Source organism: Papaver somniferum, chromosome 8, assembly GCF_003573695.1.
Source record: "Papaver somniferum cultivar HN1 chromosome 8, ASM357369v1, whole genome shotgun sequence".
NCBI classification, from domain to species: Eukaryota; Viridiplantae; Streptophyta; class Magnoliopsida; order Ranunculales; family Papaveraceae; genus Papaver; species Papaver somniferum.
In genome coordinates, this window is record NC_039365.1 from 153,307,868 (window position 1) to 153,317,601 (window position 9,734).

General features: G+C 36.9%; 1 non-coding gene across 1 annotated transcript; it reads left to right on the forward strand.

Annotated features, from left to right (window-relative positions):
• The first annotated feature begins 4,723 nt into the window (after positions 1-4,723).
• On the forward strand, positions 4,724-4,797 carry TRNAT-AGU. Its single transcript has one exon. It is a non-coding gene; the product is annotated as a tRNA-Thr (tRNA).
• Positions 4,798-9,734: the final 4,937 nt, after the last annotated feature.

Consider the following 9,734-nt stretch of genomic DNA (forward strand, 5'->3'; position numbering starts at 1 on the left):
AAGTGGAACACAAGAATTGGTGGAAGAAGAAAAGAAATAGGCAAAAACTATATATTGTGAAAAATCTATGGTTGCGGAAAAGTCGGTTTCTGTCACCTGTGGTGAGCAAGACATTGTTCACATCAACACAACTTGATTGTGTTGAAAGTGCATCCTCACCAAGAAATGCCCTGTTATGTATACAGTGAGGGAAGCACAAGAATTGGGGCATACATATTATGTTGGGTAAGATTTTGAATTTTTGGTAACAGTGTGGAAATCGATTGGATTCTACTAAAAGGTATGTCTCTAAACTTGAGAAAGATTTATGTTTTTATTATTTGCTTGAAGTACTTATAATGATCCATGTACCTTGTGTTTAGTTCATGTCTACCGAACTTGATTTATGTTTAAGGTTCTTAAATGTTCCGGGTTGAAAATATGTTGTTCAGGATGTTTGGCCTTCATGGTGCACTTCAGGTGTGGATACCAGTATGCATACCAGTTTGCAAACTGAGTTTTTGTAACAAAATCCAGGGAAATTCGTTTGCATACTGAAATTTCAGTTATTCCCGTTTGCATACCGAATTGCGAACTGGTCAGTAATGTCGTTTTCGGTAAACTAGTTTTGGCCATAACTTCTTCGTCCGAACTCGGAATGACCTCATTCGTTTTGAGTTTTATTCCTCTTTGAATTCCCTTAAAAATGGTGATGAGAATTCCTAAATTTGGATGAATTAAGATTGGTATTTATCCCGTTTCTTATTTTTGAGTGTTTTGTTCCGTTTTGTCGCACTTGTGCCACTTCTCTTGGACTTGGGCACTTGGATTCGTAGAGTACCTCTCTTATAAGCTCATTTTTAGATTTTTAAGAATTTTGTTGGTGAGAAGGAAGTGATTTCATATAGCTATTGCCAATGGATTTTCATCTTGCAATGTTTTTAAATTTATTTATTTAAATTTCAAAGTTTATTTGGAAGATAATTTTGCAGTATTAATCTTTATTGGTTTCATATATTGCAAAAATTATTACGGGATATGTGTGTTTGCATCCGTGAACTATAATTGTCCCATATATGACAAAAGTTAAGCCTATTGTGTCATTATACAAATATTAATGGAAGATAGGATGAACTTTTGATTACAAAGATTAAGTCTATGATATCATTATGAAAATATTGATAAAACTAGAATGAATCTTTGAATATTCCACAGTATTGATCTTTTCCTGATCCACTTCTATGTGAAAGTATTATGCGGCTCCGTAAGTTCTATTATGTTGAGCATTTTCGATTAAATAAATCATGGGTTCTCTTGTGGTTAATTTAATTGAGTTTTCTGGATACATATTCATGCTTCATGTAATTTGTTAATGTACAAAGAAATCCTTCTTCCCTTGAAAAAGTAAGGTCGCTCTTGTTGTTCTTTCGGGAATGACATTTTATGGGGAGAGTTTTTAATTGACCTTGTGCTTAATTGCCAAATCTTTGTGGGGAGTGCGGCTGTGGTATATTGTAGGAGCTTTCTTGTATCTTTATAAACTCCTTGATGAATACACTAAGTTTCGACTATGTGAAATCATCGAAACAAATTTGATATGTTTTCTTTTAGTCATGAAGTATCTCTATGAGAATTTCATTATGATCCCACTAGTTTTCGTACCTTTGCCACTTTATATTGACAAAAAGGGGAGAGAATTAATGTGTAGTTCACACTACAAATACATATGGATTACGGATCATTATGTAAGGGGGGGTGGTTTTCATATGAGATGAAGTATTGACTAAGGGGGGGTGATACATATCACCATAGTACTGTTGTCAAAGCTGTGACACAATTGGATTTTGATGTTGTGTCATAATACAATGACACTGTATAACAATATAAAAACATCTTGTTTTTATACATTGCTATAGCTACGGATCTTCAACAACTATGATGCTGAGTTGAACACGTTCAGAATCACTGGAGTACTTGGAAGTGACGAAGATTTCGAGTAATGTTGAAGAACCAAGGAAATCAAGCATTTGGATGAGAAGATACAAAGTTTATTTATTTTTTAATCCATATGTATTGATAGTTTTGTCACTAAAATTGACAAAGGGGGAGATTGTTAGAGCACTGTTGGTCGAACTCGCAAGCGTTTCTGTCTCAAGCTTGTTTGTCAAGTTTAGTTGCCAAAACTATAAGTCTTGATTTCTAGTCTACTTATAGCTAAATCTCGGATTAGGATAGTAAGTGTAGTTGAGCATTATACTTCACGGCGTTCATCGATTGAAGACGAAGAACTACTAAGGGGAGCTTGTGTAACTTCATCAACAAAAGGTATGTGGATACTTGAACTCATCTATCACTCAAAAGTATATCTACACTATCTCCTTTTTGAGACAAAAGTCATATAGCTATATAGACTTCGATTATACACATTTGATATTTCGAGCTGAGTTTAACTCGCTTACATATTTCTCGAAATATGTGTTGGTACGCTTTCACTTTAACCAAGTTCATCTTATTTTCTTGACGAAAGTCAAAAGATGATCATGTGAAAATCGCTTGGTAACATCTTACATGATTTGTGTGAGACAGTCATTTGACGTAGACTCGGAATGTTTCGTATTGATCATTCGATCACTTGAAAATTGCTTTGAAGCTAATAGTTTGTGTGAGACAGTTATTGTCGTCTTCTAAGAATGTTTCAATGATTGAAATGTGAGTTTAGAACAATTAACCATGATTGGATATAGCACAGTATGCGTACTTGTATGCTAACTGTTGCAAGTTATTCCAAGTCCGGGAACCATAGTATGCATACCCGTATGCGTACTGGTTGGTTAATTGAAAGTCCGGGAACTTAGTATGCATCCCGTATGCGTACCGGTGGTAAAGTTCAAGTCCGAGAATTCAACTGAGTTTGGAGGCATGCGTACCCGTTTGCATACTGACGAACCCAAACCAAGTCCGGCCACTTAGGTATGCGTACCCGTTTGCATACTTGAGTAGGTTATGTTCTAAAATCGGTTAGTTCATGAACTAATACATTTATATGTTAAGGAATGCAATCTTTTGCAAACCGTGGCTATAATGTTCATGATTGATTCAAGTGAATCAAAATCGATTTTGCATCAATTGTGTCTTGCATACTTCTATGAGAATATAAACAATTGAAAAACTCTATAACTAGTTTCATTTGAGTCATTGGAACTAGTTATGGTTAAGATGAACAAGGTTGATATGAAAGTGTTCATATGGCTAACTTCGGTTAACTATTGTTGAGCCATCAAGGTGTACACGTTTAGGTACAGTTACTCATATATAAATGAAGTCACTTTTCATTTGTGTATAACAAGCTAAGTTCGATCTAACGGTTGAAAGATATTAGCTTGAGTCTAATCAGGTTTTCATCTAGCGGTGAATATTGAATGCTTTGTTACCAAGGTAATATTGATTGCAAACCCTGATTTGAAGACTATATAAGGGAGAACTCTAGAAGTTGGGAAACCTAATCCCCACACCTCCTGTGTGATACTAGTAGCGACTAGACTTGATTCTCCTTTAACCTTAGGTTTTTTCCAGAACCCTGTAGGTTAACGACTTGAAGACTTCATTGGGATTGTGAAGCCAGATCCAACTATTTTCTATCTAGTTGCGTATTCTGATCTTGATGTATTCTATCATATTGAGTACTATCTTCTCTAAGATTTGCTCGAGATTTAATCTCCGATAGGCAAGATAAAAAGTAGTCACAAACATCTTCGTCTCATCGTTTGTGATTCCACAATATCTTGTTTCTCTTCCATATGATTAATATTATTGTGAGTTGATTGATATTACTAGGCCGTTCTTCGGGAATATAAGACCGATGATCAATTGGTTCATGTTCACCTTGATTTATCAAAAAACGGAACAAAAAATTGTAGGTATTTTTGTGGGAGACAGATTTATCTATCCAATAGACTTTTCTGTGTGAGGCAGATTTTTTTATCAAGTCTTCGACTTTGGGTCGTAGCAACTCTTAGTTGTGGGTGAGATCAGCTAAGGGAATCAAGTGCGCAGAATCCGGCGTGGTTCAATAGGCGTAAGGAACGCGACTGTACCTTAATCAGTGTGAGATTGGTTAGGGCTCAACTACATTTCAGTTTGAAGTTAACTTGTAGTAGGCTAGAGTCTGTAGCGACTTAATACAGTGTGGTGTTCAAATCTAGACTAGGTCCCGGGTTGCGGTTTCCTCGTTAACAAAATTTCTGGTGTCTGTGTTATTTCTTTTCCGCATTATATCTTTATATAATTAAAACATCACAGGTTGTGCGTAGCTCAATCAATTAGTAAATCCAACCTTTGGTTGTTGATTTAAATTGATTGGCGCTTGGATATTGGTCTTTGGTACCATCCATGTTATTTCTCATATTAATTCGGCTCACAGATTTCTACCTTTTCGATTGCAGATTTATTTGAGAAATTGAGATGTAACATTTGGATGTATTTTCCTTGATTGAGTCTGACTGTCTAGTTGATTCTCTTGGAAATATATTGGAGTTAGTCCATACATATTTCCTAAACGAAATATTGGGTGTGGTTGTTAGACCCCCGGTTTTTCAGAGATCGAATCTCATAAATAACATTTTTCGAATCCCCTTAACACTATTTTTTATGTCTGCCCTTATAGCTCAGTGGTAAAGCGTCAATCTTGTAAACTGAAGGTCCCCATTTCAATCCTACGTGAGGGTAGCATTTTAACTTGTAACCAGCTTTCATAGCTTAGTTGGTTAGAGCACACGTTTAGTAAGCGGGAGGTCTTGAGTTCAACACTCAATGAAAGCATTTTTGCGGTTAAGTGGCAACCACCACTTCCTGGTTGGATTAAGGCTAATATAGATGGATAGTATATTGGTAATCCGGGTCCTTCTGGTTGTGGCACGGTGTTTCACGACTTCCAAAGCATGGCTAGAAGATATTTAGCTCATAATTTGGGTATCAACAATTCTACTATAGATGAGCTTTATGGTGCCATTTATGCTTTTAGATTGGCCCAATCTAAAGGATTTAAAAGACTTTGGTTTGAGTGTGACTCAACCTTTGTCTTACATGCCATCAAAAACCCAGATTTGGTGTCGATTTATACTCATTGGAGCAATTGTTTGAAGCTCGCTTCTACCATCCAATTTGTGTGCATTCATATGCACCGTGAAGGAAATTCAGATACGGATTTATTGGTTAAACATGGGGCTCTGATGGAGTCTCGTTGGTGGATTCATCCCCAGATTTTATTAGACGGTCGCTTGATATAGATAGATCTACTTTACCGTTGCATCGTTTTAGAAATATGTAATTTGTTTTTTGTTTTTTTTTTGTTTTTGTTCTTTTTTCATCCTTTCTTGTTCTTTTTTCTTCCTCTTTTCTTTTTTATTGATTTTAATAAAATTGCTCTCAGTGTACCAATGTCATGGGTAGCTTCTTTAAAAAAAATAATTGTGTAGAGTGCATATTGGTGCCAATTACTATATCATATATTAGGTTTTGGACGAAATTTATCTTTTTTCTTTGCTCAGTAATTTTTTTTATTAATAACCAAAAGAATTCTAAACTTACAAAAGAGGAAAACCAAAACTTAGCAAAAACGAAACAAAAAGAGATAAAACAATTACACTCTCCTACAAGATAATTAAATTTGTAGTAGGTTTGGTTATCATTTTCCAATTGTAGTAAGAGAGGTGGCCTGTAATTGTATATAAGATGCTCCCCCTGATCCAGACTTGAACTTTTCTTGGCCAGAGTATCAGCTGAGAAGTTGATTTCTCTGTAACTGTGACAGAAATTCAGCTCATCAACACTTCTACAGATTTTATCCCATATAGCTACAACAAACCAATGAATACTATGAGATTTAAAAGATTCAATAACTGCCTTTAAATCTGATCTAAAAATCAGGTAAGTATATCCTCTATTTATGGCCCATTCTCCTGCACACAGAATAGCCAGTACTTCAGCATAATAATTTGTAGCTATCACCAACCCACCTGCAATGGCTACTATATATTTTCCTTTACTGTCTCCAGCAATGAAACCATATCCAGCAGCACCTGGATTGCCTTTTGAAGCACCATCACAACAGAGAAGAATTTGATTCCTCTGTGGTAGTTTGAAAAAGATTTCTTGTATTTTAGAAAAATATTTCTTGTATTTTAGAAAGTCTAAAATGTCTGCACTTTAATCCAAAGTATTTTAAGATCTACAGGTTATATGTTGTATTCCACATGGGAGCTGATGCGTGTCGTAACCACAACAAATTAATCAAGATATTTCCCACTAATTAGTTGGTAATATAGCGGTAGTAAGGATCGTTCCCACAGAGAGTTGTGTAATTGATATGTTATTTGATTCAGAAAAATAATAAAAAACAAGGGGGACTGGTTTAAAGTAAAATAAAAAGAATAACAAATAAAAGAAAGATGATTAAGGAATCCTTCGCCGTTACCAAGCGATAACTGGATTAGTATACTTATTTATCTTCGTTATAACCATTCATCACCAACCTTAGAACAACAGCTAGCTCAATGCTATCCCCAAAACTCCTTATACCACGGATATGGAAGCTCTCCAATATCAGATTTTATCCAACCGAACCACCAAGTAGTAGCTCACTCAAGTTGTAATCCGACCGAACGCTTAGGCTTTGTGAATTAGGTTGATCCCAATAGTTAAACTCTTAGATCAAGGTCCACCTGCTGGTGTTATCTTCACTCGCAATTGCTCCACATAATCCCTCTCCAAGGTCTCGCGATTTCTACTTGTGTATGAATTATTCAACGATTACTTATCTCCTAACTCATTACTAGCAATAAAACAATTAGTAGATCAATCTAGCGTGCACTCCAAATCAACCCATTAATCACTCATAAACATTAAATATGGTAAAGACAAGCGATAAGATGATTAAAACTCTGAAAAAACTTGTATAATAATAAAGCTTCATGCTAGAACATTGAATTCATCCTCAACCAATAAAGTTTAGCTTCTCATCATTACACAATTACCCGGTTTTTCCCTAAAGGGGTAAACCCTAAAATATGGATAAAGAACAAAAGTGTATTCTATGATATGTAAAGATATACGGTTAGGTTAAGAAGTTCTCTTTTATAGTCTCCAAATTGTAGAAGAGCCCGTGCTCGATTCCATGCCAGAACAGTTGCCAAATACTGGCCAACATTCCAAAATAAACTCACGCCCAAGTCTTGGTCGTGACAAAAATACACACAGCCTGAATGGGCCGCCAGTTACCATAGAAGTCCAGCCCATTTTCTAGTTCAATGGCTTGTCAATTCTCCGTGAAAAATTATCTTCCCTGGATTTCCAAATTCGTTCACTCATATTCACGGACAGACATCCCTCAGAGAGAATTTTATTCTTCTGGATTTTGTGATTCCGGCAATTCCAACCCTCGGCCACTTCTCCCTCCGTGAAGAATAAATTCCCCTGACTTTATACTCTTTTCCGGTTAGCTTCACTTATACCAGGCCCTCCGCGAACAGCCAGCAGCAGTACACCTCCCTGCTGTTCTTAGCTTGTCTAGTGTTCGAAAACTCCTACCAACTGTTGCTTAATGTGCATGCACTCGAGAACATCCCCATCACTCACTGTTAACACAACGTGACTTAACCCTCAAGTTAACTCAACCTGTATATTTGGAAGTCTTTGTATATTAGGGAATTGTGTTTATTTGGGAAAGATAATATCTTAACCCTCAAGTTAGTTATGCATATATATGCATTGAGTTTCTGTATATTCTGAACATATTCAAATCAATTGAAACTGTATTGTTTAACCTCGTCATCTTGTCTCTCTTCTCTTTAGTTAAAACCTAGTAGTTAACCCTTTAACCTAGGAGTTCTATCTTGGTATCAGTAGGTTAGTCGATCCTATTTTAGTCATGACAGAATCATCAACCACATCTTCTACAGCCTCTTCTACAGTTTCTGCTATAATCAACTCTACCTTGTCTTCCCTGCAGTCCTCTACGATGTCTTCCTTTCAGTTTTCTCAGCCACATCACATGATCACCGTAAAGCTAGACGACACCAATTACTCCCTGTGGCGTGCTCAATTTCTTCCTTACCTTCAGGGACATGACTTGGATGGTTATGTCACTGGTGCAACCCCATGCCCTACAGAAACTCTTACTGCTGATCTCCCAAATCCTGCCTATCTTTCCTGGAGAAAACAGGATAAACTCTTAGTTAGTTGGCTGTTTTCTTCTCTTACCCCGGCTACTTTTCGTCATGTCCATCGATTAACAACGTCCAAAGAAATCTGGTCATCTATGGAATCTCTTTATGGCTCTAAATCTGATGCTCAAGTTCATCATCTTCACTGTGAACTGCGAGCATTACGTAAAGGTTCTTAAACTGTGCGTCAGTACATAGACCGTGCTCGTGATCTTGTGGATAGCTTGGCAGCAGCAGATACCATTGTCACAGACAAAGAGTTTCGTCATTGTCTCTTAGCTGGCTTGGACAGTACCTATGATGTTATTGTCACATCATTAACCACCACGATGAGTTCGTTGTCTGTTGAAGATTTTCTCACTTTTCTCCTGACATTTGAACTACGTATTGATCAACAGACAAAGCTTTCCAACTCTCAACCAGTTGCTAATCTCGCTGCCCAGAATCGATAATCTTCGTATCATTCTTCTTCATCATCTGGATCATCTTCAGCACCCAACTCTCAGTTCTCTTCTTTTCGCTCTACTGGTAACAACAGAAATCAAAATCACCATGGGCCTAGTTCATCTCAGCCTGCTCGTTTTCAGAATCAATGTGGGCCTGCTTCACCTGACAATCAACGTGGGCCTATGACCTCTGATTCTTCTTCTCCTCGTTGTCAACTTTGTGGGCGTAAAAATCATGAAGCCCAAGACTGCTGGAATCGTTATGACAAGAGTTTTCGACCACCTAGGCGTCAACCACCATCCTCTGCACCTCGGACTTATGCTGCTTATGGACCTGGGTTTTCATCATCACCTTCTTGGACGCCTGATAGTGGTGCTACAGATCACATTACCAATGATTTCTCTCGTCTTCAATTTCCTACTGAGTATACTGGCCCTGATCAAATTCAGATGTGTAATGGTTCTTCTATACCAATCTCTAATGTTGGTTCCTCAATTTTAAGGACTCCCAACCGTAAGTTGCAGCTTCGTAATGTCCTCTTTACACCCAAAATCTCTCATAATCTCTTATCTGTTTCTCGTTTCACTACTGATAACAATGTCTTATTTGAATTTCATCCAAATTTTTGTCTTGTGAAGGATCGATGTACCGGGAAGTTTCTTCTTCGCGGCATTAGGAAGGGTGGTCTCTATCAACTTGATGTTTCATCTCCAGTTCCTCAGGCTTACATAGGAGAACGTGCTAGTTTACAAGCCTGGCATGCTAGAATGGGTCATCCAATGATGCGCACAGTTCGCAAAGTTATTTCTCAGTTTTCTCTTCCAGTTTCAAATCAAACTATCAGTTTTTGTTCTTTTTGTCATGAGCATAGAAGTCATAAATTACCTTTTCAATCCAGTACAACAGTTTATTTGAATCCATTAGATTTAATTCTCTCCGATGTATGGGGACCCTCTCATGTTTTATCTAATGAAGGATATAAATATTATATTATATTCATTGATGCGTATAGTCGTTTTACTTGGATGTTTCCTATGTCTCAAAAATCTGATGTTTTCTCTATATTTTTCTTATTTCAAAAGCATGTTG